A 27,268-nucleotide genomic window follows, 5' to 3' on the forward strand; every position below is an offset into this window, starting at 1 on the left:
TTGAGCATAGAACTGAGGTCACAACAATTTTCAACTTTTGCAGAGGCTTGTGATTTCCCATACGTCAGTACCCATCTGGAGATTGGCACACGTTTTTAAAAATTGCGCGTCACTTGTGGGGATCGAACCCACGACCTTTGGATTAGAAGTCCAACGCGCTATCCTCTGCGCCAAAGGGACGCTGTGCAGGCCTACAGCTCTGATGTAAGAGGTTCTGCAAGACATGACCCATGCTACATGTCTCGCATTACTTTCCTGATAGGCTTACTTTCATATTTCTCTGAAGCAATTACATCAAAGACTCTTTATTTATGCAACAGACACGATACATCGCTCTGTTTACCATGGCCCTACTGATTGATACACCTGCGTATTGACAGAGTTGCTCTGTACAATCGTAGTAACACAGTCCTGCTATTAGATTCGCTCACGTGTGCTGCTTACCGATAGATGGGAATTGCGCTCTTTAGAACAGCATTCACTAACGAAGTGGTAAAGGAAACACTGTATGATTAGTCACATTTTTTGACTTTGGTTGACTGCTGTGTCACAGCCGGTCCCCATCATATGTATACACTCCCACGAACGTGTGTGCCCTGTTAGCACATTTACCAGGAACTTTAGCTGCATCACCTCCCTAGCAATTTCAAGCCGTCCTGGAAGCGTCAGCCATTGCTTGGTGACAGTGTGCTTCGATGAGAAGTGGACAGATGATGCATCTCTCTCGCCGTCAGTTATAGGCGGGAATCATACTTAATGTAGTTTTCGGCAAGCGTCAGCGGAGCGTCAGACGTCTCTGTCTGATCTTCTCCCTTCATGTATCTAGCAAGTTCCCCCTTGTCAGTCTCCAGTAAAAGCCCCCTGTGCCGAAGTGAAAATTGTCGCCGTTTCTATAGATACAGAGTGCCATTGTTTAATGGAAGCACTTAAGGAAACATAGCAGAATATCTTGTTGTGGAACTGTCTACTTTTCTCACTTGTGGCCGAGAAAACTGAAACCCTCTCACCTTGGGCTGGAAGAATTAAAGATCATCACTGGGATTACATACATTGACTCATGAAGTAATTCAAAATCTTTTCTCTTCATTGTATTTGTTTCTGTACGAAATGTGCGTTCTATTGCTATATTTATATCAGTAGGTAAAAATTGGGTATTGAAAGAAAATTCCCGTCAACAGGCACATGAAGATATGGTTCCGTTTTTACTGCATTTACACATAACAGCGTCATGGATAACAGATCTACGAGAATTTGGCTTATATGTGTAAGGTCTACATACTTGAGCATAGAACTGAGGTCACAACAATTTTCAACTTTTGCAGAGGCTTGTGATTTCCCATACGTCAGTACCCACCTGGAGATTGGCACACGTTTTTAAAAATTGCCCGTCCCTTGTGGGGATCGAACCCACGACCTTTGGATTAGAAGTCCAACGCGCTATCCTCTGCGCCAAAGGGACGCTGTGCAGGCCTACAGCTCAGATGTAAGAGGTTCTGCAAGACATGACCCATGCTACATGTCTCGCATTACTTTCCTGATAGGCTTACTTTCATATTTCTCTGAAGCAATTACATCAAAGACTCTTTATTTATGCAACAGACACGATACATCGCTCTGTTTACCATGGCCCTACTGATTGATACACCTGCGTATTGACAGAGTTGCTCTGTACAATCGTAGTAACACAGTCCTGCTATTAGATTCGCTCACGTGCGCTGCTTACCGATAGATGGGAATTGCGCTCTTTAGAACAGCATTCACTAACGAAGTGGTAAAGGAAACACTGTATGATTAGTCACATTTTTTGACTTTGGTTGACTGCTGTGTCACAGCCGGTCCCCATCATATGTATACACTCCCACGAACGTGTGTGCCCTGTTAGCACATTTACCAGGAACTTTAGCTGCATCACCTCCCTAGCAATTTCAAGCCGTCCTCGAAGCGTCAGCCATTGCTTGGTGACAGTGTGCTTCGATGAGAAGTGGACAGATGATGCATCTCTCTCGCCGTCAGTTATAGGCGGGAATCATACTTAATGTAGTTTTCGGCAAGCGTCAGCGGAGCGTCAGACGTCTCTGTCTGATCTTCTCCCTTCATGTATCTAGCAAGTTTCCCCTTGACAGTCTCCAGTAAAAGCCCCCTGTGCCGAAGTGAAAATTGTCGCCGTTTCTATAGATACAGGGTGCCATTGTTTAATGGAAGCACTTAAGGAAACATAGCAGAATATCTTGTTGTGGAACTGTCTACTTTTCTCACTTGTGGCCGAGAAAACTGAAACCCTCTCACCTTGGGCTGGAAGAATTAAAGATCATCACTGGGATTACATACATTGACTCATGAAGTAATTCAAAATCTTTTCTCTTCATTGTATTTGTTTCTGTACGAAATGTGCGTTCTATTGCTATATTTATATCAGTAGGTAAAAATTGGGTATTGAAAGAAAATTCCCGTCAACAGGCACGTGAAGATATGGTTCCGTTTTTACTGCATTTACACATAACAGCGTCATGGATAACAGATCTACGAGAATTTGGCTTATATGTGTAAGGTCTACATACTTGAGCATAGAACTGAGGTCACAACAATTTTCAACTTTTGCAGAGGCTTGTGATTTCCCATACGTCAGTACCCATCTGGAGATTGGCACACGTTTTTAAAAATTGCCCGTCCCTTGTGGGGATCGAACCCACGACCTTTGGATTAGAAGTCCAACGCGCTATCCTCTGTGCCAAAGGGACGCTGTGCAGGCCTACAGCTCAGATGTAAGAGGTTCTGCAAGACATGACCCATGCTACATGTCTCGCATTACTTTCCTGATAGGCTTACTTTCATATTTCTCTGAAGCAATTACATCAAAGGCTCTTTATTTATGCAACAGACACGATACATCGCTCTGTTTACCATGGCCCTACTGATTGATACACCTGCGTATTGACAGAGTTGCTCTGTACAATCGTAGTAACACAGTCCTGCTATTAGATTCGCTCACGTGCGCTGCTTACCGATAGATGGGAATTGCGCTCTTTAGAACAGCATTCACTAACGAAGTGGTAAAGGAAACACTGTATGATTAGTCACATTTTTTGACTTTGGTTGACTGCTGTGTCACAGCCGGTCCCCATCATATGTATACACTCCCACGAACGTGTGTGCCCTGTTAGCACATTTACCAGGAACTTTAGCTGCATCACCTCCCTAGCAATTTCAAGCCGTCCTCGAAGCGTCAGCCATTGCTTGGTGACAGTGTGCTTCGATGAGAAGTGGACAGATGATGCATCTCTCTCGCCGTCAGTTATAGGCGGGAATCATACTTAATGTAGTTTTCGGCAAGCGTCAGCGGAGCGTCAGACGTCTCTGTCTGATCTTCTCCCTTCATGTATCTAGCAAGTTTCCCCTTGACAGTCTCCAGTAAAAGCCCCCTGTGCCGAAGTGAAAATTGTCGCCGTTTCTATAGATACAGTGTGCCATTGTTTAATGGAAGCACTTAAGGAAACATAGCAGAATATCTTGTTGTGGAACTGTCTACTTTTCTCACTTGTGGCCGAGAAAACTGAAACCCTCTCACCTTGGGCTGGAAGAATTAAAGATCATCACTGGGATTACATACATTGACTCATGAAGTAATTCAAAATCTTTTCTCTTCATTGTATTTGTTTCTGTACGAAATGTGCGTTCTATTGCTATATTTATATCAGTAGGTAAAAATTGGGTATTGAAAGAAAATTCCCGTCAACAGGCACGTGAAGATATGGTTCCGTTTTTACTGCATTTACACATAACAGCGTCATGGATAACAGATCTACGAGAATTTGGCTTATATGTGTAAGGTCTACATACTTGAGCATAGAACTGAGGTCACAACAATTTTCAACTTTTGCAGAGGCTTGTGATTTCCCATACGTCAGTACCCACCTGGAGATTGGCACACGTTTTTAAAAATTGCCCGTCCCTTGTGGGGATCGAACCCACGACCTTTGGATTAGAAGTCCAACGCGCTATCCTCTGCGCCAAAGGGACGCTGTGCAGGCCTACAGCTCAGATGTAAGAGGTTCTGCAAGACATGACCCATGCTACATGTCTCGCATTACTTTCCTGATAGGCTTACTTTCATATTTCTCTGAAGCAATTACATCAAAGACTCTTTATTTATGCAACAGACACGATACATCGCTCTGTTTACCATGGCCCTACTGATTGATACACCTGCGTATTGACAGAGTTGCTCTGTACAATCGTAGTAACACAGTCCTGCTATTAGATTCGCTCACGTGCGCTGCTTACCGATAGATGGGAATTGCGCTCTTTAGAACAGCATTCACTAACGAAGTGGTAAAGGAAACACTGTATGATTAGTCACATTTTTTGACTTTGGTTGACTGCTGTGTCACAGCCGGTCCCCATCATATGTATACACTCCCACGAACGTGTGTGCCCTGTTAGCACATTTACCAGGAACTTTAGCTGCATCACCTCCCTAGCAATTTCAAGCCGTCCTCGAAGCGTCAGCCATTGCTTGGTGACAGTGTGCTTCGATGAGAAGTGGACAGATGATGCATCTCTCTCGCCGTCAGTTATAGGCGGGAATCATACTTAATGTAGTTTTCGGCAAGCGTCAGCGGAGCGTCAGACGTCTCTGTCTGATCTTCTCCCTTCATGTATCTAGCAAGTTTCCCCTTGACAGTCTCCAGTAAAAGCCCCCTGTGCCGAAGTGAAAATTGTCGCCGTTTCTATAGATACAGAGTGCCATTGTTTAATGGAAGCACTTAAGGAAACATAGCAGAATATCTTGTTGTGGAACTGTCTACTTTTCTCACTTGTGGCCGAGAAAACTGAAACCCTCTCACCTTGGGCTGGAAGAATTAAAGATCATCACTGGGATTACATACATTGACTCATGAAGTAATTCAAAATCTTTTCTCTTCATTGTATTTGTTTCTGTACGAAATGTGCGTTCTATTGCTATATTTATATCAGTAGGTAAAAATTGGGTATTGAAAGAAAATTCCCGTCAACAGGCACGTGAAGATATGGTTCCGTTTTTACTGCATTTACACATAACAGCGTCATGGATAACAGATCTACGAGAATTTGGCTTATATGTGTAAGGTCTACATACTTGAGCATAGAACTGAGGTCACAACAATTTTCAACTTTTGCAGAGGCTTGTGATTTCCCATACGTCAGTACCCACCTGGAGATTGGCACACGTTTTTAAAAATTGCCCGTCCCTTGTGGGGATCGAACCCACGACCTTTGGATTAGAAGTCCAACGCGCTATCCTCTGCGCCAAAGGGACGCTGTGCAGGCCTACAGCTCAGATGTAAGAGGTTCTGCAAGACATGACCCATGCTACATGTCTCGCATTACTTTCCTGATAGGCTTACTTTCATATTTCTCTGAAGCAATTACATCAAAGACTCTTTATTTATGCAACAGACACGATACATCGCTCTGTTTACCATGGCCCTACTGATTGATACACCTGCGTATTGACAGAGTTGCTCTGTACAATCGTAGTAACACAGTCCTGCTATTAGATTCGCTCACGTGCGCTGCTTACCGATAGATGGGAATTGCGCTCTTTAGAACAGCATTCACTAACGAAGTGGTAAAGGAAACACTGTATGATTAGTCACATTTTTTGACTTTGGTTGACTGCTGTGTCACAGCCGGTCCCCATCATATGTATACACTCCCACGAACGTGTGTGCCCTGTTAGCACATTTACCAGGAACTTTAGCTGCATCACCTCCCTAGCAATTTCAAGCCGTCCTCGAAGCGTCAGCCATTGCTTGGTGACAGTGTGCTTCGATGAGAAGTGGACAGATGATGCATCTCTCTCGCCGTCAGTTATAGGCGGGAATCATACTTAATGTAGTTTTCGGCAAGCGTCAGCGGAGCGTCAGACGTCTCTGTCTGATCTTCTCCCTTCATGTATCTAGCAAGTTTCCCCTTGACAGTCTCCAGTAAAAGCCCCCTGTGCCGAAGTGAAAATTGTCGCCGTTTCTATAGATACAGAGTGCCATTGTTTAATGGAAGCACTTAAGGAAACATAGCAGAATATCTTGTTGTGGAACTGTCTACTTTTCTCACTTGTGGCCGAGAAAACTGAAACCCTCTCACCTTGGGCTGGAAGAATTAAAGATCATCACTGGGATTACATACATTGACTCATGAAGTAATTCAAAATCTTTTCTCTTCATTGTATTTGTTTCTGTACGAAATGTGCGTTCTATTGCTATATTTATATCAGTAGGTAAAAATTGGGTATTGAAAGAAAATTCCCGTCAACAGGCACGTGAAGATATGGTTCCGTTTTTACTGCATTTACACATAACAGCGTCATGGATAACAGATCTACGAGAATTTGGCTTATATGTGTAAGGTCTACATACTTGAGCATAGAACTGAGGTCACAACAATTTTCAACTTTTGCAGAGGCTTGTGATTTCCCATACGTCAGTACCCACCTGGAGATTGGCACACGTTTTTAAAAATTGCCCGTCCCTTGTGGGGATCGAACCCACGACCTTTGGATTAGAAGTCCAACGCGCTATCCTCTGCGCCAAAGGGACGCTGTGCAGGCCTACAGCTCAGATGTAAGAGGTTCTGCAAGACATGACCCATGCTACATGTCTCGCATTACTTTCCTGATAGGCTTACTTTCATATTTCTCTGAAGCAATTACATCAAAGACTCTTTATTTATGCAACAGACACGATACATCTCTCTGTTTACCATGGCCCTACTGATTGATACACCTGCGTATTGACAGAGTTGCTCTGTACAATCGTAGTAACACAGTCCTGCTATTAGATTCGCTCACGTGCGCTGCTTACCGATAGATGGGAATTGCGCTCTTTAGAACAGCATTCACTAACGAAGTGGTAAAGGAAACACTGTATGATTAGTCACATTTTTTGACTTTGGTTGACTGCTGTGTCACAGCCGGTCCCCATCATATGTATACACTCCCACGAACGTGTGTGCCCTGTTAGCACATTTACCAGGAACTCTAGCTGCATCACCTCCCTAGCAATTTCAAGCCGTCCTCGAAGCGTCAGCCATTGCTTGGTGACAGTGTGCTTCGATGAGAAGTGGACAGATGATGCATCTCTCTCGCCGTCAGTTATAGGCGGGAATCATACTTAATGAAGTTTTCGGCAAGCGTCAGCGAAGCGTCAGACGTCTCTGTCTGATCTTCTCCCTTCATGTATCTAGCAAGTTTCCCCTTGACAGTCTCCAGTAAAATCCCCTGTGCCGAAGTGAAAATTGTCGCCGTTTCTATAGATACAGAGTGCCATTGTTTAATGGAAGCACTTAAGGAAACATAGCAGAATATCTTGTTGTGGAACTGTCTACTTTTCTCACTTGTGGCCGAGAAAACTGAAACCCTCTCACCTTGGGCTGGAAGAATTAAAGATCATCACTGGGATTACATACATTGACTCATGAAGTAATTCAAAATCTTTTCTCTTCATTGTATTTGTTTCTGTACGAAATGTGCGTTCTATTGCTATATTTATATCAGTAGGTAAAAATTGGGTATTGAAAGAAAATTCCCGTCAACAGGCACGTGAAGATATGGTTCCGTTTTTACTGCATTTACACATAACAGCGTCATGGATAACAGATCTACGAGAATTTGGCTTATATGTGTAAGGTCTACATACTTGAGCATAGAACTGAGGTCACAACAATTTTCAACTTTTGCCGAGGCTTGTGATTTCCCATACGTCAGTACCCACCTGGAGATTGGCACACGTTTTTAAAAATTGCCCGTCCCTTGTGGGGATCGAACCCACGACCTTTGGATTAGAAGTCCAACGCGCTATCCTCTGCGCCAAAGGGACGCTGTGCAGGCCTACAGCTCAGATGTAAGAGGTTCTGCAAGACATGACCCATGCTACATGTCTCGCATTACTTTCCTGATAGGCTTACTTTCATATTTCTCTGAAGCAATTACATCAAAGACTCTTTATTTATGCAACAGACACGATACATCGCTCTGTTTACCATGGCCCTACTGATTGATACACCTGCGTATTGACAGAGTTGCTCTGTACAATCGTAGTAACACAGTCCTGCTATTAGATTCGCTCACGTGCGCTGCTTACCGATAGATGGGAATTGCGCTCTTTAGAACAGCATTCACTAACGAAGTGGTAAAGGAAACACTGTATGATTAGTCACATTTTTTGACTTTGGTTGACTGCTGTGTCACAGCCGGTCCCCATCATATGTATACACTCCCACGAACGTGTGTGCCCTGTTAGCACATTTACCAGGAACTTTAGCTGCATCACCTCCCTAGCAATTTCAAGCCGTCCTCGAAGCGTCAGCCATTGCTTGGTGACAGTGTGCTTCGATGAGAAGTGGACAGATGATGCATCTCTCTCGCCGTCAGTTATAGGCGGGAATCATACTTAATGTAGTTTTCGGCAAGCGTCAGCGGAGCGTCAGACGTCTCTGTCTGATCTTCTCCCTTCATGTATCTAGCAAGTTTCCCCTTGACAGTCTCCAGTAAAAGCCCCCTGTGCCGAAGTGAAAATTGTCGCCGTTTCTATAGATACAGAGTGCCATTGTTTAATGGAAGCACTTAAGGAAACATAGCAGAATATCTTGTTGTGGAACTGTCTACTTTTCTCACTTGTGGCCGAGAAAACTGAAACCCTCTCACCTTGGGCTGGAAGAATTAAAGATCATCACTGGGATTACATACATTGACTCATGAAGTAATTCAAAATCTTTTCTCTTCATTGTATTTGTTTCTGTACGAAATGTGCGTTCTATTGCTATATTTATATCAGTAGGTAAAAATTGGGTATTGAAAGAAAATTCCCGTCAACAGGCACGTGAAGATATGGTTCCGTTTTTACTGCATTTACACATAACAGCGTCATGGATAACAGATCTACGAGAATTTGGCTTATATGTGTAAGGTCTACATACTTGAGCATAGAACTGAGGTCACAACAATTTTCAACTTTTGCCGAGGCTTGTGATTTCCCATACGTCAGTACCCACCTGGAGATTGGCACACGTTTTTAAAAATTGCCCGTCCCTTGTGGGGATCGAACCCACGACCTTTGGATTAGAAGTCCAACGCGCTATCCTCTGCGCCAAAGGGACGCTGTGCAGGCCTACAGCTCAGATGTAAGAGGTTCTGCAAGACATGACCCATGCTACATGTCTCGCATTACTTTCCTGATAGGCTTACTTTCATATTTCTCTGAAGCAATTACATCAAAGACTCTTTATTTATGCAACAGACACGATACATCGCTCTGTTTACCATGGCCCTACTGATTGATACACCTGCGTATTGACAGAGTTGCTCTGTACAATCGTAGTAACACAGTCCTGCTATTAGATTCGCTCACGTGCGCTGCTTACCGATAGATGGGAATTGCGCTCTTTAGAACAGCATTCACTAACGAAGTGGTAAAGGAAACACTGTATGATTAGTCACATTTTTTGACTTTGGTTGACTGCTGTGTCACAGCCGGTCCCCATCATATGTATACACTCCCACGAACGTGTGTGCCCTGTTAGCACATTTACCAGGAACTTTAGCTGCATCACTTCCCTAGCAATTTCAAGCCGTCCTCGAAGCGTCAGCCATTGCTTGGTGACAGTGTGCTTCGATGAGAAGTGGACAGATGATGCATCTCTCTCGCCGTCAGTTATAGGCGGGAATCATACTTAATGTAGTTTTCGGCAAGCGTCAGCGGAGCGTCAGACGTCTCTGTCTGATCTTCTCCCTTCATGTATCTAGCAAGTTTCCCCTTGACAGTCTCCAGTAAAAGCCCCCTGTGCCGAAGTGAAAATTGTCGCCGTTTCTATAGATACAGAGTGCCATTGTTTAATGGAAGCACTTAAGGAAACATAGCAGAATATCTTGTTGTGGAACTGTCTACTTTTCTCACTTGTGGCCGAGAAAACTGAAACCCTCTCACCTTGGGCTGGAAGAATTAAAGATCATCACTGGGATTACATACATTGACTCATGAAGTAATTCAAAATCTTTTCTCTTCATTGTATTTGTTTCTGTACGAAATGTGCGTTCTATTGCTATATTTATATCAGTAGGTAAAAATTGGGTATTGAAAGAAAATTCCCGTCAACAGGCACGTGAAGATATGGTTCCGTTTTTACTGCATTTACACATAACAGCGTCATGGATAACAGATCTACGAGAATTTGGCTTATATGTGTAAGGTCTACATACTTGAGCATAGAACTGAGGTCACAACAATTTTCAACTTTTGCAGAGGCTTGTGATTTCCCATACGTCAGTACCCACCTGGAGATTGGCACACGTTTTTAAAAATTGCCCGTCCCTTGTGGGGATCGAACCCACGACCTTTGGATTAGAAGTCCAACGCGCTATCCTCTGCGCCAAAGGGACGCTGTGCAGGCCTACAGCTCAGATGTAAGAGGTTCTGCAAGACATGACCCATGCTACATGTCTCGCATTACTTTCCTGATAGGCTTACTTTCATATTTCTCTGAAGCAATTACATCAAAGACTCTTTATTTATGCAACAGACACGATACATCGCTCTGTTTACCATGGCCCTACTGATTGATACACCTGCGTATTGACAGAGTTGCTCTGTACAATCGTAGTAACACAGTCCTGCTATTAGATTCGCTCACGTGCGCTGCTTACCGATAGATGGGAATTGCGCTCTTTAGAACAGCATTCACTAACGAAGTGGTAAAGGAAACACTGTATGATTAGTCACATTTTTTGACTTTGGTTGACTGCTGTGTCACAGCCGGTCCCCATCATATGTATACACTCCCACGAACGTGTGTGCCCTGTTAGCACATTTACCAGGAACTTTAGCTGCATCACTTCCCTAGCAATTTCAAGCCGTCCTCGAAGCGTCAGCCATTGCTTGGTGACAGTGTGCTTCGATGAGAAGTGGACAGATGATGCATCTCTCTCGCCGTCAGTTATAGGCGGGAATCATACTTAATGTAGTTTTCGGCAAGCGTCAGCGGAGCGTCAGACGTCTCTGTCTGATCTTCTCCCTTAACACGCGATCTAGTGTTGAGGTTTTGTTTTTTTGTGTGTGTTTGTTTTAGTTTTTGTTTTGTATTGTGTCTGTTTGTTTTTTAGTGTGTTATTTGTATTGTGTTTTTTTTTTGTGTTGTGTTTTTTGTTTGTTGTGTTTTTGTTTTTTGAGGTTTTTTTTGTTTATTTTATTTTTTTTTTGTGTTTTGTTTTTGTGTTGGATTTTTGTTAAGATCATCACTGGGATTACATACATTGACTCATGAAGTAATTCAAAATCTTTTCTCTTCATTGTATTTGTTTCTGTACGAAATGTGCGTTCTATTGCTATATTTATATCAGTAGGTAAAAATTGGGTATTGAAAGAAAATTCCCGTCAACAGGCACGTGAAGATATGGTTCCGTTTTTACTGCATTTACACATAACAGCGTCATGGATAACAGATCTACGAGAATTTGGCTTATATGTGTAAGGTCTACATACTTGAGCATAGAACTGAGGTCACAACAATTTTCAACTTTTGCAGAGGCTTGTGATTTCCCATACGTCAGTACCCACCTGGAGATTGGCACACGTTTTTAAAAATTGCCCGTCCCTTGTGGGGATCGAACCCACGACCTTTGGATTAGAAGTCCAACGCGCTATCCTCTGCGCCAAAGGGACGCTGTGCAGGCCTACAGCTCAGATGTAAGAGGTTCTGCAAGACATGACCCATGCTACATGTCTCGCATTACTTTCCTGATAGGCTTACTTTCATATTTCTCTGAAGCAATTACATCAAAGACTCTTTATTTATGCAACAGACACGATACATCGCTCTGTTTACCATGGCCCTACTGATTGATACACCTGCGTATTGACAGAGTTGCTCTGTACAATCGTAGTAACACAGTCCTGCTATTAGATTCGCTCACGTGCGCTGCTTACCGATAGATGGGAATTGCGCTCTTTAGAACAGCATTCACTAACGAAGTGGTAAAGGAAACACTGTATGATTAGTCACATTTTTTGACTTTGGTTGACTGCTGTGTCACAGCCGGTCCCCATCATATGTATACACTCCCACGAACGTGTGTGCCCTGTTAGCACATTTACCAGGAACTTTAGCTGCATCACCTCCCTAGCAATTTCAAGCCGTCCTCGAAGCGTCAGCCATTGCTTGGTGACAGTGTGCTTCGATGAGAAGTGGACAGATGATGCATCTCTCTCGCCGTCAGTTATAGGCGGGAATCATACTTAATGTAGTTTTCGGCAAGCGTCAGCGGAGCGTCAGACGTCTCTGTCTGATCTTCTCCCTTCATGTATCTAGCAAGTTTCCCCTTGACAGTCTCCAGTAAAAGCCCCCTGTGCCGAAGTGAAAATTGTCGCCGTTTCTATAGATACAGAGTGCCATTGTTTAATGGAAGCACTTAAGGAAACATAGCAGAATATCTTGTTGTGGAACTGTCTACTTTTCTCACTTGTGGCCGAGAAAACTGAAACCCTCTCACCTTGGGCTGGAAGAATTAAAGATCATCACTGGGATTACATACATTGACTCATGAAGTAATTCAAAATCTTTTCTCTTCATTGTATTTGTTTCTGTACGAAATGTGCGTTCTATTGCTATATTTATATCAGTAGGTAAAAATTGGGTATTGAAAGAAAATTCCCGTCAACAGGCACGTGAAGATATGGTTCCGTTTTTACTGCATTTACACATAACAGCGTCATGGATAACAGATCTACGAGAATTTGGCTTATATGTGTAAGGTCTACATACTTGAGCATAGAACTGAGGTCACAACAATTTTCAACTTTTGCCGAGGCTTGTGATTTCCCATACGTCAGTACCCACCTGGAGATTGGCACACGTTTTTAAAAATTGCCCGTCCCTTGTGGGGATCGAACCCACGACCTTTGGATTAGAAGTCCAACGCGCTATCCTCTGCGCCAAAGGGACGCTGTGCAGGCCTACAGCTCAGATGTAAGAGGTTCTGCAAGACATGACCCATGCTACATGTCTCGCATTACTTTCCTGATAGGCTTACTTTCATATTTCTCTGAAGCAATTACATCAAAGACTCTTTATTTATGCAACAGACACGATACATCGCTCTGTTTACCATGGCCCTACTGATTGATACACCTGCGTATTGACAGAGTTGCTCTGTACAATCGTAGTAACACAGTCCTGCTATTAGATTCGCTCACGTGCGCTGCTTACCGATAGATGGGAATTGCGCTCTTTAGAACAGCATTCACTAACGAAGTGGTAAAGGAAACACTGTATGATTAGTCACATTTTTTGACTTTGGTTGACTGCTGTGTCACAGCCGGTCCCCATCATATGTATACACTCCCACGAACGTGTGTGCCCTGTTAGCACATTTACCAGGAACTTTAGCTGCATCACCTCCCTAGCAATTTCAAGCCGTCCTCGAAGCGTCAGCCATTGCTTGGTGACAGTGTGCTTCGATGAGAAGTGGACAGATGATGCATCTCTCTCGCCGTCAGTTATAGGCGGGAATCATACTTAATGTAGTTTTCGGCAAGCGTCAGCGGAGCGTCAGACGTCTCTGTCTGATCTTCTCCCTTCATGTATCTAGCAAGTTTCCCCTTGACAGTCTCCAGTAAAAGCCCCCTGTGCCGAAGTGAAAATTGTCGCCGTTTCTATAGATACAGAGTGCCATTGTTTAATGGAAGCACTTAAGGAAACATAGCAGAATATCTTGTTGTGGAACTGTCTACTTTTCTCACTTGTGGCCGAGAAAACTGAAACCCTCTCACCTTGGGCTGGAAGAATTAAAGATCATCACTGGGATTACATACATTGACTCATGAAGTAATTCAAAATCTTTTCTCTTCATTGTATTTGTTTCTGTACGAAATGTGCGTTCTATTGCTATATTTATATCAGTAGGTAAAAATTGGGTATTGAAAGAAAATTCCCGTCAACAGGCACGTGAAGATATGGTTCCGTTTTTACTGCATTTACACATAACAGCGTCATGGATAACAGATCTACGAGAATTTGGCTTATATGTGTAAGGTCTACATACTTGAGCATAGAACTGAGGTCACAACAATTTTCAACTTTTGCCGAGGCTTGTGATTTCCCATACGTCAGTACCCACCTGGAGATTGGCACACGTTTTTAAAAATTGCCCGTCCCTTGTGGGGATCGAACCCACGACCTTTGGATTAGAAGTCCAACGCGCTATCCTCTGCGCCAAAGGGACGCTGTGCAGGCCTACAGCTCAGATGTAAGAGGTTCTGCAAGACATGACCCATGCTACATGTCTCGCATTACTTTCCTGATAGGCTTACTTTCATATTTCTCTGAAGCAATTACATCAAAGACTCTTTATTTATGCAACAGACACGATACATCGCTCTGTTTACCATGGCCCTACTGATTGATACACCTGCGTATTGACAGAGTTGCTCTGTACAATCGTAGTAACACAGTCCTGCTATTAGATTCGCTCACGTGCGCTGCTTACCGATAGATGGGAATTGCGCTCTTTAGAACAGCATTCACTAACGAAGTGGTAAAGGAAACACTGTATGATTAGTCACATTTTTTGACTTTGGTTGACTGCTGTGTCACAGCCGGTCCCCATCATATGTATACACTCCCACGAACGTGTGTGCCCTGTTAGCACATTTACCAGGAACTTTAGCTGCATCACCTCCCTAGCAATTTCAAGCCGTCCTCGAAGCGTCAGCCATTGCTTGGTGACAGTGTGCTTCGATGAGAAGTGGACAGATGATGCATCTCTCTCGCCGTCAGTTATAGGCGGGAATCATACTTAATGTAGTTTTCGGCAAGCGTCAGCGGAGCGTCAGACGTCTCTGTCTGATCTTCTCCCTTCATGTATCTAGCAAGTTTCCCCTTGACAGTCTCCAGTAAAAGCCCCCTGTGCCGAAGTGAAAATTGTCGCCGTTTCTATAGATACAGAGTGCCATTGTTTAATGGAAGCACTTAAGGAAACATAGCAGAATATCTTGTTGTGGAACTGTCTACTTTTCTCACTTGTGGCCGAGAAAACTGAAACCCTCTCACCTTGGGCTGGAAGAATTAAAGATCATCACTGGGATTACATACATTGACTCATGAAGTAATTCAAAATCTTTTCTCTTCATTGTATTTGTTTCTGTACGAAATGTGCGTTCTATTGCTATATTTATATCAGTAGGTAAAAATTGGGTATTGAAAGAAAATTCCCGTCAACAGGCACGTGAAGATATGGTTCCGTTTTTACTGCATTTACACATAACAGCGTCATGGATAACAGATCTACGAGAATTTGGCTTATATGTGTAAGGTCTACATACTTGAGCATAGAACTGAGGTCACAACAATTTTCAACTTTTGCAGAGGCTTGTGATTTCCCATACGTCAGTACCCACCTGGAGATTGGCACACGTTTTTAAAAATTGCCCGTCCCTTGTGGGGATCGAACCCACGACCTTTGGATTAGAAGTCCAACGCGCTATCCTCTGCGCCAAAGGGACGCTGTGCAGGCCTACAGCTCAGATGTAAGAGGTTCTGCAAGACATGACCCATGCTACATGTCTCGCATTACTTTCCTGATAGGCTTACTTTCATATTTCTCTGAAGCAATTACATCAAAGACTCTTTATTTATGCAACAGACACGATACATCGCTCTGTTTACCATGGCCCTACTGATTGATACACCTGCGTATTGACAGAGTTGCTCTGTACAATCGTAGTAACACAGTCCTGCTATTAGATTCGCTCACGTGCGCTGCTTACCGATAGATGGGAATTGCGCTCTTTAGAACAGCATTCACTAACGAAGTGGTAAAGGAAACACTGTATGATTAGTCACATTTTTTGACTTTGGTTGACTGCTGTGTCACAGCCGGTCCCCATCATATGTATACACTCCCACGAACGTGTGTGCCCTGTTAGCACATTTACCAGGAACTTTAGCTGCATCACCTCCCTAGCAATTTCAAGCCGTCCTCGAAGCGTCAGCCATTGCTTGGTGACAGTGTGCTTCGATGAGAAGTGGACAGATGATGCATCTCTCTCGCCGTCAGTTATAGGCGGGAATCATACTTAATGTAGTTTTCGGCAAGCGTCAGCGGAGCGTCAGACGTCTCTGTCTGATCTTCTCCCTTCATGTATCTAGCAAGTTTCCCCTTGACAGTCTCCAGTAAAAGCCCCCTGTGCCGAAGTGAAAATTGTCGCCGTTTCTATAGATACAGAGTGCCATTGTTTAATGGAAGCACTTAAGGAAACATAGCAGAATATCTTGTTGTGGAACTGTCTACTTTTCTCACTTGTGGCCGAGAAAACTGAAACCCTCTCACCTTGGGCTGGAAGAATTAAAGATCATCACTGGGATTACATACATTGACTCATGAAGTAATTCAAAATCTTTTCTCTTCATTGTATTTGTTTCTGTACGAAATGTGCGTTCTATTGCTATATTTATATCAGTAGGTAAAAATTGGGTATTGAAAGAAAATTCCCGTCAACAGGCACGTGAAGATATGGTTCCGTTTTTACTGCATTTACACATAACAGCGTCATGGATAACAGATCTACGAGAATTTGGCTTATATGTGTAAGGTCTACATACTTGAGCATAGAACTGAGGTCACAACAATTTTCAACTTTTGCAGAGGCTTGTGATTTCCCATACGTCAGTACCCACCTGGAGATTGGCACACGTTTTTAAAAATTGCCCGTCCCTTGTGGGGATCGAACCCACGACCTTTGGATTAGAAGTCCAACGCGCTATCCTCTGCGCCAAAGGGACGCTGTGCAGGCCTACAGCTCAGATGTAAGAGGTTCTGCAAGACATGACCCATGCTACATGTCTCGCATTACTTTCCTGATAGGCTTACTTTCATATTTCTCTGAAGCAATTACATCAAAGACTCTTTATTTATGCAACAGACACGATACATCGCTCTGTTTACCATGGCCCTACTGATTGATACACCTGCGTATTGACAGAGTTGCTCTGTACAATCGTAGTAACACAGTCCTGCTATTAGATTCGCTCACGTGCGCTGCTTACCGATAGATGGGAATTGCGCTCTTTAGAACAGCATTCACTAACGAAGTGGTAAAGGAAACACTGTATGATTAGTCACATTTTTTGACTTTGGTTGACTGCTGTGTCACAGCCGGTCCCCATCATATGTATACACTCCCACGAACGTGTGTGCCCTGTTAGCACATTTACCAGGAACTTTAGCTGCATCACCTCCCTAGCAATTTCAAGCCGTCCTCGAAGCGTCAGCCATTGCTTGGTGACAGTGTGCTTCGATGAGAAGTGGACAGATGATGCATCTCTCTCGCCGTCAGTTATAGGCGGGAATCATACTTAATGTAGTTTTCGGCAAGCGTCAGCGGAGCGTCAGACGTCTCTGTCTGATCTTCTCCCTTCATGTATCTAGCAAGTTTCCCCTTGACAGTCTCCAGTAAAAGCCCCCTGTGCCGAAGTGAAAATTGTCGCCGTTTCTATAGATACAGAGTGCCATTGTTTAATGGAAGCACTTAAGGAAACATAGCAGAATATCTTGTTGTGGAACTGTCTACTTTTCTCACTTGTGGCCGAGAAAACTGAAACCCTCTCACCTTGGGCTGGAAGAATTAAAGATCATCACTGGGATTACATACATTGACTCATGAAGTAATTCAAAATCTTTTCTCTTCATTGTATTTGTTTCTGTACGAAATGTGCGTTCTATTGCTATATTTATATCAGTAGGTAAAAATTGGGTATTGAAAGAAAATTCCCGTCAACAGGCACGTGAAGATATGGTTCCGTTTTTACTGCATTTACACATAACAGCGTCATGGATAACAGATCTACGAGAATTTGGCTTATATGTGTAAGGTCTACATACTTGAGCATAGAACTGAGGTCACAACAATTTTCAACTTTTGCAGAGGCTTGTGATTTCCCATACGTCAGTACCCACCTGGAGATTGGCACACGTTTTTAAAAATTGCCCGTCCCTTGTGGGGATCGAACCCACGACCTTTGGATTAGAAGTCCAACGCGCTATCCTCTGCGCCAAAGGGACGCTGTGCAGGCTTACAGCTCAGATGTAAGAGGTTCTGCAAGACATGACCCATGCTACATGTCTCGCATAACTTTCCTGATAGGCTTACTTTCATATTTCTCTGAAGCAATTACATCAAAGACTCTTTATTTATGCAACAGACACGATACATCGCTCTGTTTACCATGGCCCTACTGATTGATACACCTGCGTATTGACAGAGTTGCTCTGTACAATCGTAGTAACACAGTCCTGCTATTAGATTCGCTCACGTGCGCTGCTTACCGATAGATGGGAATTGCGCTCTTTAGAACAGCATTCACTAACGAAGTGGTAAAGGAAACACTGTATGATTAGTCACATTTTTTGACTTTGGTTGACTGCTGTGTCACAGCCGGTCCCCATCATATGTATACACTCCCACGAACGTGTGTGCCCTGTTAGCACATTTACCAGGAACTTTAGCTGCATCACCTCCCTAGCAATTTCAAGCCGTCCTCGAAGCGTCAGCCATTGCTTGGTGACAGTGTGCTTCGATGAGAAGTGGACAGATGATGCATCTCTCTCGCCGTCAGTTATAGGCGGGAATCATACTTAATGTAGTTTTCGGCAAGCGTCAGCGGAGCGTCAGACGTCTCTGTCTGATCTTCTCCCTTCATGTATCTAGCAAGTTTCCCCTTGACAGTCTCCAGTAAAAGCCCCCTGTGCCGAAGTGAAAATTGTCGCCGTTTCTATAGATACAGAGTGCCATTGTTTAATGGAAGCACTTAAGGAAACATAGCAGAATATCTTGTTGTGGAACTGTCTACTTTTCTCACTTGTGGCCGAGAAAACTGAAACCCTCTCACCTTGGGCTGGAAGAATTAAAGATCATCACTGGGATTACATACATTGACTCATGAAGTAATTCAAAATCTTTTCTCTTCATTGTATTTGTTTCTGTACGAAATGTGCGTTCTATTGCTATATTTATATCAGTAGGTAAAAATTGGGTATTGAAAGAAAATTCCCGTCAACAGGCACGTGAAGATATGGTTCCGTTTTTACTGCATTTACACATAACAGCGTCATGGATAACAGATCTACGAGAATTTGGCTTATATGTGTAAGGTCTACATACTTGAGCATAGAACTGAGGTCACAACAATTTTCAACTTTTGCAGAGGCTTGTGATTTCCCATACGTCAGTACCCACCTGGAGATTGGCACACGTTTTTAAAAATTGCCCGTCCCTTGTGGGGATCGAACCCACGACCTTTGGATTAGAAGTCCAACGCGCTATCCTCTGCGCCAAAGGGACGCTGTGCAGGCCTACAGCTCAGATGTAAGAGGTTCTGCAAGACATGACCCATGCTACATGTCTCGCATTACTTTCCTGATAGGCTTACTTTCATATTTCTCTGAAGCAATTACATCAAAGACTCTTTATTTATGCAACAGACACGATACATCGCTCTGTTTACCATGGCCCTACTGATTGATACACCTGCGTATTGACAGAGTTGCTCTGTACAATCGTAGTAACACAGTCCTGCTATTAGATTCGCTCACGTGCGCTGCTTACCGATAGATGGGAATTGCGCTCTTTAGAACAGCATTCACTAACGAAGTGGTAAAGGAAACACTGTATGATTAGTCACATTTTTTGACTTTGGTTGACTGCTGTGTCACAGCCGGTCCCCATCATATGTATACACTCCCACGAACGTGTGTGCCCTGTTAGCACATTTACCAGGAACTTTAGCTGCATCACTTCCCTAGCAATTTCAAGCCGTCCTCGAAGCGTCAGCCATTGCTTGGTGACAGTGTGCTTCGATGAGAAGTGGACAGATGATGCATCTCTCTCGCCGTCAGTTATAGGCGGGAATCATACTTAATGTAGTTTTCGGCAAGCGTCAGCGGAGCGTCAGACGTCTCTGTCTGATCTTCTCCCTTCATGTATCTAGCAAGTTTCCCCTTGACAGTCTCCAGTAAAAGCCCCCTGTGCCGAAGTGAAAATTGTCGCCGTTTCTATAGATACAGAGTGCCATTGTTTAATGGAAGCACTTAAGGAAACATAGCAGAATATCTTGTTGTGGAACTGTCTACTTTTCTCACTTGTGGCCGAGAAAACTGAAACCCTCTCACCTTGGGCTGGAAGAATTAAAGATCATCACTGGGATTACATACATTGACTCATGAAGTAATTCAAAATCTTTTCTCTTCATTGTATTTGTTTCTGTACGAAATGTGCGTTCTATTGCTATATTTATATCAGTAGGTAAAAATTGGGTATTGAAAGAAAATTCCCGTCAACAGGCACGTGAAGATATGGTTCCGTTTTTACTGCATTTACACATAACAGCGTCATGGATAACAGATCTACGAGAATTTGGCTTATATGTGTAAGGTCTACATACTTGAGCATAGAACTGAGGTCACAACAATTTTCAACTTTTGCCGAGGCTTGTGATTTCCCATACGTCAGTACCCACCTGGAGATTGGCACACGTTTTTAAAAATTGCCCGTCCCTTGTGGGGACCGAACCCACGACCTTTGGATTAGAAGTCCAATGCGCTATCCTCTGCGCCAAAGGGACGCTGTGCAGGCCTACAGCTCAGATGTAAGAGGTTCTGCAAGACATGACCCATGCTACATGTCTCGCATTACTTTCCTGATAGGCTTACTTTCATATTTCTCTGAAGCAATTACATCAAAGACTCTTTATTTATGCAACAGACACGATACATCGCTCTGTTTACCATGGCCCTACTGATTGATACACCTGCGTATTGACAGAGTTGCTCTGTACAATCGTAGTAACACAGTCCTGCTATTAGATTCGCTCACGTGCGCTGCTTACCGATAGATGGGAATTGCGCTCTTTAGAACAGCATTCACTAACGAAGTGGTAAAGGAAACACTGTATGATTAGTCACATTTTTTGACTTTGGTTGACTGCTGTGTCACAGCCGGTCCCCATCATATGTATACACTCCCACGAACGTGGTGTGCCCTGTTAGCACATTTACCAGGAACTTTAGCTGCATCACCTCCCTAGCAATTTCAAGCCGTCCTCGAAGCGTCAGCCATTGCTTGGTGACAGTGTGCTTCGATGAGAAGTGGACAGATGATGCATCTCTCTCGCCGTCAGTTATAGGCGGGAATCATACTTAATGTAGTTTTCGGCAAGCGTCAGCGGAGCGTCAGACGTCTCTGTCTGATCTTCTCCCTTCATGTATCTAGCAAGTTTCCCCTTGACAGTCTCCAGTAAAAGCCCCCTGTGCCGAAGTGAAAATTGTCGCCGTTTCTATAGATACAGAGTGCCATTGTTTAATGGAAGCACTTAAGGAAACATAGCAGAATATCTTGTTGTGGAACTGTCTACTTTTCTCACTTGTGGCCGAGAAAACTGAAACCCTCTCACCTTGGGCTGGAAGAATTAAAGATCATCACTGGGATTACATACATTGACTCATGAAGTAATTCAAAATCTTTTCTCTTCATTGTATTTGTTTCTGTACGAAATGTGCGTTCTATTGCTATATTTATATCAGTAGGTAAAAATTGGGTATTGAAAGAAAATTCCCGTCAACAGGCACGTGAAGATAGGTTCCGTTTTTACTGCATTTACACATAACAGCGTCATGGATAACAGATCTACGAGAATTTGGCTTATATGTGTAAGGTCTACATACTTGAGCATAGAACTGAGGTCACAACAATTTTCAACTTTTGCAGAGGCTTGTGATTTCCCATACGTCAGTACCCACCTGGAGATTGGCACACGTTTTTAAAAATTGCCCGTCCCTTGTGGGGATCGAACCCACGACCTTTGGATTAGAAGTCCAACGCGCTATCCTCTGCGCCAAAGGGACGCTGTGCAGGCCTACAGCTCAGATGTAAGAGGTTCTGCAAGACATGACCCATGCTACATGTCTCGCATTACTTTCCTGATAGGCTTACTTTCATATTTCTCTGAAGCAATTACATCAAAGACTCTTTATTTATGCAACAGACACGATACATCGCTCTGTTTACCATGGCCCTACTGATTGATACACCTGCGTATTGACAGAGTTGCTCTGTACAATCGTAGTAACACAGTCCTGCTATTAGATTCGCTCACGTGCGCTGCTTACCGATAGATGGGAATTGCGCTCTTTAGAACAGCATTCACTAACGAAGTGGTAAAGGAAACACTGTATGATTAGTCACATTTTTTGACTTTGGTTGACTGCTGTGTCACAGCCGGTCCCCATCATATGTATACACTCCCACGAACGTGTGTGCCCTGTTAGCACATTTACCAGGAACTTTAGCTGCATCACCTCCCTAGCAATTTCAAGCCGTCCTCGAAGCGTCAGCCATTGCTTGGTGACAGTGTGCTTCGATGAGAAGTGGACAGATGATGCATCTCTCTCGCCGTCAGTTATAGGCGGGAATCATACTTAATGTAGTTTTCGGCAAGCGTCAGCGGAGCGTCAGACGTCTCTGTCTGATCTTCTCCCTTCATGTATCTAGCAAGTTTCCCCTTGACAGTCTCCAGTAAAAGCCCCTGTGCCGAAGTGAAAATTGTCGCCGTTTCTATAGATACAGAGTGCCATTGTTTAATGGAAGCACTTAAGGAAACATAGCAGAATATCTTGTTGTGGAACTGTCTACTTTTCTCACTTGTGGCCGAGAAAACTGAAACCCTCTCACCTTGGGCTGGAAGAATTAAAGATCATCACTGGGATTACATACATTGACTCATGAAGTAATTCAAAATCTTTTCTCTTCATTGTATTTGTTTCTGTACGAAATGTGCGTTCTATTGCTATATTTATATCAGTAGGTAAAAATTGGGTATTGAAAGAAAATTCCCGTCAACAGGCACGTGAAGATATGGTTCCGTTTTTACTGCATTTACACATAACAGCGTCATGGATAACAGATCTACGAGAATTTGGCTTATATGTGTAAGGTCTACATACTTGAGCATAGAACTGAGGTCACAACAATTTTCAACTTTTGCAGAGGCTTGTGATTTCCCATACGTCAGTACCCACCTGGAGATTGGCACACGTTTTTAAAAATTGCCCGTCCCTTGTGGGGGATCGAACCCACGACCTTTGGATTAGAAGTCCAACGCGCTATCCTCTGCGCCAAAGGGACGCTGTGCAGGCCTACAGCTCAGATGTAAGAGGTTCTGCAAGACATGACCCATGCTACATGTCTCGCATTACTTTCCTGATAGGCTTACTTTCATATTTCTCTGAAGCAATTACATCAAAGACTCTTTATTTATGCAACAGACACGATAAACACGCGATCTAGTGTTGGCCCTACTGATTGATACACCTGCGTATTGACAGAGTTGCTCTGTACAATCGTAGTAACACAGTCCTGCTATTAGATTCGCTCACGTGCGCTGCTTACCGATAGATGGGAATTGCGCTCTTTAGAACAGCATTCACTAACGAAGTGGTAAAGGAAACACTGTATGATTAGTCACATTTTTTGACTTTGGTTGACTGCTGTGTCACAGCCGGTCCCCATCATATGTATACACTCCCACGAACGTGTGTGCCCTGTTAGCACATTTACCAGGAACTTTAGCTGCATCACCTCCCTAGCAATTTCAAGCCGTCCTCGAAGCGTCAGCCATTGCTTGGTGACAGTGTGCTTCGATGAGAAGTGGACAGATGATGCATCTCTCTCGCCGTCAGTTATAGGCGGGAATCATACTTAATGTAGTTTTCGGCAAGCGTCAGCGGAGCGTCAGACGTCTCTGTCTGATCTTCTCCCTTCATGTATCTAGCAAGTTTCCCCTTGACAGTCTCCAGTAAAAGCCCCCTGTGCCGAAGTGAAAATTGTCGCCGTTTCTATAGATACAGAGTGCCATTGTTTAATGGAAGCACTTAAGGAAACATAGCAGAATATCTTGTTGTGGAACTGTCTACTTTTCTCACTTGTGGCCGAGAAAACTGAAACCCTCTCACCTTGGGCTGGAAGAATTAAAGATCATCACTGGGATTACATACATTGACTCATGAAGTAATTCAAAATCTTTTCTCTTCATTGTATTTGTTTCTGTACGAAATGTGCGTTCTATTGCTATATTTATATCAGTAGGTAAAAATTGGGTATTGAAAGAAAATTCCCGTCAACAGGCACGTGAAGATATGTTTCCGTTTTTACTGCATTTACACATAACAGCGTCATGGATAACAGATCTACGAGAATTTGGCTTATATGTGTAATGTCTACACACTTGAGCATAGAACTGAGGTCACAAAAATTTTCAACTTTTGCCGAGGCTTGTGATTTCCCATACGTCAGTACCCACCTGGAGATTGGCACACGTTTTTAAAAATTGCCCGTCCCTTGTGGGGATCGAACCCACGACCTTTGGATTAGAAGTCCAACGCGCTATCCTCTGCGCCAAAGGGACGCTGTGCAGGCCTACAGCTCAGATGTAAGAGGTTCTGCAAGACATGACCCATGCTACATGTCTCGCATTACTTTCCTGATAGGCTTACTTTCATATTTCTCTGAAGCAATTACATCAAAGACTCTTTATTTATGCAACAGACACGATACATCGCTCTGTTTACCATGGCCCTACTGATTGATACACCTGCGTATTGACAGAGTTGCTCTGTACAATCGTAGTAACACAGTCCTGCTATTAGATTCGCTCACGTGCGCTGCTTACCGATAGATGGGAATTGCGCTCTTTAGAACAGCATTCACTAACGAAGTGGTAAAGGAAACACTGTATGATTAGTCACATTTTTTGACTTTGGTTGACTGCTGTGTCACAGCCGGTCCCCATCATATGTATACACTCCCACGAACATGTGTGCCCTGTTAGCACATTTACCAGGAACTTTAGCTGCATCACCTCCCTAGCAATTTCAAGCCGTCCTCGAAGCGTCAGCCATTGCTTGGTGACAGTGTGCTTCGATGAGAAGTGGACAGATGATGCATCTCTCTCGCCGTCAGTTATAGGCGGGAATCATACTTAATGTAGTTTTCGGCAAGCGTCAGCGGAGCGTCAGACGTCTCTGTCTGATCTTCTCCCTTCATGTATCTAGCAAGTTTCCCCTTGACAGTCTCCAGTAAAAGCCCCCTGTGCCGAAGTGAAAATTGTCGCCGTTTCTATAGATACAGAGTGCCATTGTTTAATGGAAGCACTTAAGGAAACATAGCAGAATATCTTGTTGTGGAACTGTCTACTTTTCTCACTTGTGGCCGAGAAAACTGAAACCCTCTCACCTTGGGCTGGAAGAATTAAAGATCATCACTGGGATTACATACATTGACTCATGAAGTAATTCAAAATCTTTTCTCTTCATTGTATTTGTTTCTGTACGAAATGTGCGTTCTATTGCTATATTTATATCAGTAGGTAAAAATTGGGTATTGAAAGAAAATTCCCGTCAACAGGCACGTGAAGATATGTTTCCGTTTTTACTGCATTTACACATAACAGCGTCATGGATAACAGATCTACGAGAATTTGGCTTATATGTGTAATGTCTACATACTTGAGCATAGAACTGAGGTCACAAAAATTTTCAACTTTTGCCGAGGCTTGTGATTTCCCATACGTCAGTACCCACCTGGAGATTGGCACACGTTTTTAAAAATTGCCCGTCCCTTGTGGGGATCGAACCCACGACCTTTGGATTAGAAGTCCAACGCGCTATCCTCTGCGCCAAAGGGACGCTGTGCAGGCCTACAGCTCAGATGTAAGAGGTTCTGCAAGACATGACCCATGCTACATGTCTCGCATTACTTTCCTGATAGGCTTACTTTCATATTTCTCTGAAGCAATTACATCAAAGACTCTTTATTTATGCAACAGACACGATACATCGCTCTGTTTACCATGGCCCTACTGATTGATACACCTGCGTATTGACAGAGTTGCTCTGTACAATCGTAGTAACACAGTCCTGCTATTAGATTCGCTCACGTGCGCTGCTTACCGATAGATGGGAATTGCGCTCTTTAGAACAGCATTCACTAACGAAGTGGTAAAGGAAACACTGTATGATTAGTCACATTTTTTGACTTTGGTTGACTGCTGTGTCACAGCCGGTCCCCATCATATGTATACACTCCCACGAACGTGTGTGCCCTGTTAGCACATTTACCAGGAACTTTAGCTGCATCACCTCCCTAGCAATTTCAAGCCGTCCTCGAAGCGTCAGCCATTGCTTGGTGACAGTGTGCTTCGATGAGAAGTGGACAGATGATGCATCTCTCTCGCCGTCAGTTATAGGCGGGAATCATACTTAATGTAGTTTTCGGCAAGCGTCAGCGGAGCGTCAGACGTCTCTGTCTGATCTTCTCCCTTCATGTATCTAGCAAGTTTCCCCTTGACAGTCTCCAGTAAAAGCCCCCTGTGCCGAAGTGAAAATTGTCGCCGTTTCTATAGATACAGAGTGCCATTGTTTAATGGAAGCACTTAAGGAAACATAGCAGAATATCTTGTTGTGGAACTGTCTACTTTTCTCACTTGTGGCCGAGAAAACTGAAACCCTCTCACCTTGGGCTGGAAGAATTAAAGATCATCACTGGGATTACATACATTGACTCATGAAGTAATTCAAAATCTTTTCTCTTCATTGTATTTGTTTCTGTACGAAATGTGCGTTCTATTGCTATATTTATATCAGTAGGTAAAAATTGGGTATTGAAAGAAAATTCCCGTCAACAGGCACGTGAAGATATGGTTCCGTTTTTACTGCATTTACACATAACAGCGTCATGGATAACAGATCTACGAGAATTTGGCTTATATGTGTAAGGTCTACATACTTGAGCATAGAACTGAGGTCACAACAATTTTCAACTTTTGCAGAGGCTTGTGATTTCCCATACGTCAGTACCCACCTGGAGATTGGCACACGTTTTTAAAAATTGCCCGTCCCTTGTGGGGATCGAACCCACGACCTTTGGATTAGAAGTCCAACGCGCTATCCTCTGCGCCAAAGGGACGCTGTGCAGGCCTACAGCTCAGATGTAAGAGGTTCTGCAAGACATGACCCATGCTACATGTCTCGCATTACTTTCCTGATAGGCTTACTTTCATATTTCTCTGAAGCAATTACATCAAAGACTCTTTATTTATGCAACAGACACGATACATCGCTCTGTTTACCATGGCCCTACTGATTGATACACCTGCGTATTGACAGAGTTGCTCTGTACAATCGTAGTAACACAGT

At 43.5% G+C, this 27,268-nt stretch overlaps 22 non-coding genes across 22 annotated transcripts; all 22 read right to left on the reverse strand.

Moving 5' to 3' along the window:
• Positions 1-107: 107 nt before the first annotated feature.
• Trnar-ucu (transfer RNA arginine (anticodon UCU)) lies at positions 108-180 on the reverse strand. The gene has a single exon. It is a non-coding gene; the product is annotated as a tRNA-Arg (tRNA).
• A 1,206-nt stretch (positions 181-1,386) lies between these two features.
• Positions 1,387-1,459, reverse strand: Trnar-ucu (transfer RNA arginine (anticodon UCU)). Its single transcript has one exon. It is a non-coding gene; the product is annotated as a tRNA-Arg (tRNA).
• A 1,206-nt stretch (positions 1,460-2,665) lies between these two features.
• Trnar-ucu (transfer RNA arginine (anticodon UCU)) lies at positions 2,666-2,738 on the reverse strand. The gene has a single exon. It is a non-coding gene; the product is annotated as a tRNA-Arg (tRNA).
• A 1,206-nt stretch (positions 2,739-3,944) lies between these two features.
• On the reverse strand, positions 3,945-4,017 carry Trnar-ucu (transfer RNA arginine (anticodon UCU)). Its single transcript has one exon. It is a non-coding gene; the product is annotated as a tRNA-Arg (tRNA).
• Positions 4,018-5,223: 1,206 nt separating this feature from the next.
• On the reverse strand, positions 5,224-5,296 carry Trnar-ucu (transfer RNA arginine (anticodon UCU)). Its single transcript has one exon. It is a non-coding gene; the product is annotated as a tRNA-Arg (tRNA).
• Positions 5,297-6,502: 1,206 nt separating this feature from the next.
• Positions 6,503-6,575, reverse strand: Trnar-ucu (transfer RNA arginine (anticodon UCU)). The gene has a single exon. It is a non-coding gene; the product is annotated as a tRNA-Arg (tRNA).
• Positions 6,576-7,780: 1,205 nt separating this feature from the next.
• Positions 7,781-7,853, reverse strand: Trnar-ucu (transfer RNA arginine (anticodon UCU)). The gene has a single exon. It is a non-coding gene; the product is annotated as a tRNA-Arg (tRNA).
• Positions 7,854-9,059: 1,206 nt separating this feature from the next.
• On the reverse strand, positions 9,060-9,132 carry Trnar-ucu (transfer RNA arginine (anticodon UCU)). Its single transcript has one exon. It is a non-coding gene; the product is annotated as a tRNA-Arg (tRNA).
• A 1,206-nt stretch (positions 9,133-10,338) lies between these two features.
• On the reverse strand, positions 10,339-10,411 carry Trnar-ucu (transfer RNA arginine (anticodon UCU)). The gene has a single exon. It is a non-coding gene; the product is annotated as a tRNA-Arg (tRNA).
• Positions 10,412-11,617: 1,206 nt separating this feature from the next.
• Positions 11,618-11,690, reverse strand: Trnar-ucu (transfer RNA arginine (anticodon UCU)). Its single transcript has one exon. It is a non-coding gene; the product is annotated as a tRNA-Arg (tRNA).
• Positions 11,691-12,896: 1,206 nt separating this feature from the next.
• On the reverse strand, positions 12,897-12,969 carry Trnar-ucu (transfer RNA arginine (anticodon UCU)). The gene has a single exon. It is a non-coding gene; the product is annotated as a tRNA-Arg (tRNA).
• Positions 12,970-14,175: 1,206 nt separating this feature from the next.
• Trnar-ucu (transfer RNA arginine (anticodon UCU)) lies at positions 14,176-14,248 on the reverse strand. The gene has a single exon. It is a non-coding gene; the product is annotated as a tRNA-Arg (tRNA).
• A 1,206-nt stretch (positions 14,249-15,454) lies between these two features.
• Positions 15,455-15,527, reverse strand: Trnar-ucu (transfer RNA arginine (anticodon UCU)). Its single transcript has one exon. It is a non-coding gene; the product is annotated as a tRNA-Arg (tRNA).
• A 1,206-nt stretch (positions 15,528-16,733) lies between these two features.
• On the reverse strand, positions 16,734-16,806 carry Trnar-ucu (transfer RNA arginine (anticodon UCU)). The gene has a single exon. It is a non-coding gene; the product is annotated as a tRNA-Arg (tRNA).
• Positions 16,807-18,012: 1,206 nt separating this feature from the next.
• Positions 18,013-18,085, reverse strand: Trnar-ucu (transfer RNA arginine (anticodon UCU)). Its single transcript has one exon. It is a non-coding gene; the product is annotated as a tRNA-Arg (tRNA).
• Positions 18,086-19,291: 1,206 nt separating this feature from the next.
• Positions 19,292-19,364, reverse strand: Trnar-ucu (transfer RNA arginine (anticodon UCU)). The gene has a single exon. It is a non-coding gene; the product is annotated as a tRNA-Arg (tRNA).
• A 1,206-nt stretch (positions 19,365-20,570) lies between these two features.
• On the reverse strand, positions 20,571-20,643 carry Trnar-ucu (transfer RNA arginine (anticodon UCU)). The gene has a single exon. It is a non-coding gene; the product is annotated as a tRNA-Arg (tRNA).
• A 1,206-nt stretch (positions 20,644-21,849) lies between these two features.
• Positions 21,850-21,922, reverse strand: Trnar-ucu (transfer RNA arginine (anticodon UCU)). The gene has a single exon. It is a non-coding gene; the product is annotated as a tRNA-Arg (tRNA).
• Positions 21,923-23,127: 1,205 nt separating this feature from the next.
• Trnar-ucu (transfer RNA arginine (anticodon UCU)) lies at positions 23,128-23,201 on the reverse strand. Its single transcript has one exon. It is a non-coding gene; the product is annotated as a tRNA-Arg (tRNA).
• Positions 23,202-24,407: 1,206 nt separating this feature from the next.
• Trnar-ucu (transfer RNA arginine (anticodon UCU)) lies at positions 24,408-24,480 on the reverse strand. Its single transcript has one exon. It is a non-coding gene; the product is annotated as a tRNA-Arg (tRNA).
• Positions 24,481-25,686: 1,206 nt separating this feature from the next.
• On the reverse strand, positions 25,687-25,759 carry Trnar-ucu (transfer RNA arginine (anticodon UCU)). The gene has a single exon. It is a non-coding gene; the product is annotated as a tRNA-Arg (tRNA).
• A 1,206-nt stretch (positions 25,760-26,965) lies between these two features.
• Positions 26,966-27,038, reverse strand: Trnar-ucu (transfer RNA arginine (anticodon UCU)). The gene has a single exon. It is a non-coding gene; the product is annotated as a tRNA-Arg (tRNA).
• Between the last annotated feature and the right edge of the window lie 230 nt (positions 27,039-27,268).

This window comes from Schistocerca gregaria, chromosome 1 (assembly GCF_023897955.1).
Source record: "Schistocerca gregaria isolate iqSchGreg1 chromosome 1, iqSchGreg1.2, whole genome shotgun sequence".
NCBI classification, from domain to species: Eukaryota; Metazoa; Arthropoda; class Insecta; order Orthoptera; family Acrididae; genus Schistocerca; species Schistocerca gregaria.